We start from the raw sequence: 955 nt of genomic DNA, 5'->3' as shown, positions 1-955 counted from the left end.
GCCACATGAGACTGTGGCTTTCTAGGCCCTTGGTGCTCCGAGGTCGTTCACGCTGCACAGATTCATGCGCCAGGGCCTCCTGCAGACAATGCACTTTGATTTATTGCGCTATCTGTAATAGCACCCGAGAAAGCTCCATATATATGCTGGATTTTTACATGACTTTGGGTGACGGATACCGCAAATCTGTAATTTTCTCGGCCCCTGGTGGTCCGATGTCGTTCCTGCTGCACAGATTCATGCGCAAGGGCCTCCTACGGACAATGCACTTTGAATTATTGCCCTATCTGTAATAGCACCAGAGATATCACTAGATATATATTGGATTTTACCCTCACCCTGATTGTCCGGCCCCATGAGACGTTGGTTTTCTCGGCCCCTGGTGGTCCGAGGTCGATCCCGCTGCACAGATGCATGCGCCAGGGCCTCCTGCAGATAATTCACTTTGGATTATTGCGCTATCTCTAATAGCACCCGAGATATCACCAGATATATATTGGATTTTCCCCTGACCCTGAGTCTCCGGCCCCATGTGTCGGTGGTTTTCTCGTCCCCTGGTGGTGCGAGGTCGATCCCGCTGCACATATTCATGCGCCAGGGCCTCCTACAGACAGTGCACTTTGATTTATTGTGCTATCTGTAATAGCACCCGAGATATCACCAGATATATATTGGACTTTCCCCTGACCCTGAGTCTCCGGTCCCATGTGACGGTGGTTTTCTCGGCCCCTGGTGGGCCGAGGTCGTTCCCGCTGCACAGATTCATGCGCCAGGGCCTCCTACAGACAGTGCACTTTGATTTATTGTGCTATCTGTAATAGCACCCGTGATATCACCAGATATATATTGGATTTTTCCCTAACCCTGAGTGTCCGGCCCCATGAGACTGTGGTTCTCTCGGCCCCTGGTGGTCCGACGTCGTTCCCGCTGCACAGATGCATGCGCCAGGGCCTAC

Source organism: Nomia melanderi, unplaced genomic scaffold (assembly GCF_051020985.1).
Source record: "Nomia melanderi isolate GNS246 unplaced genomic scaffold, iyNomMela1 scaffold0014, whole genome shotgun sequence".
In the NCBI taxonomy this organism is placed as follows: Eukaryota; Metazoa; Arthropoda; class Insecta; order Hymenoptera; family Halictidae; genus Nomia; species Nomia melanderi.
Note: the sequence above shows the minus strand (reverse complement) of the source record.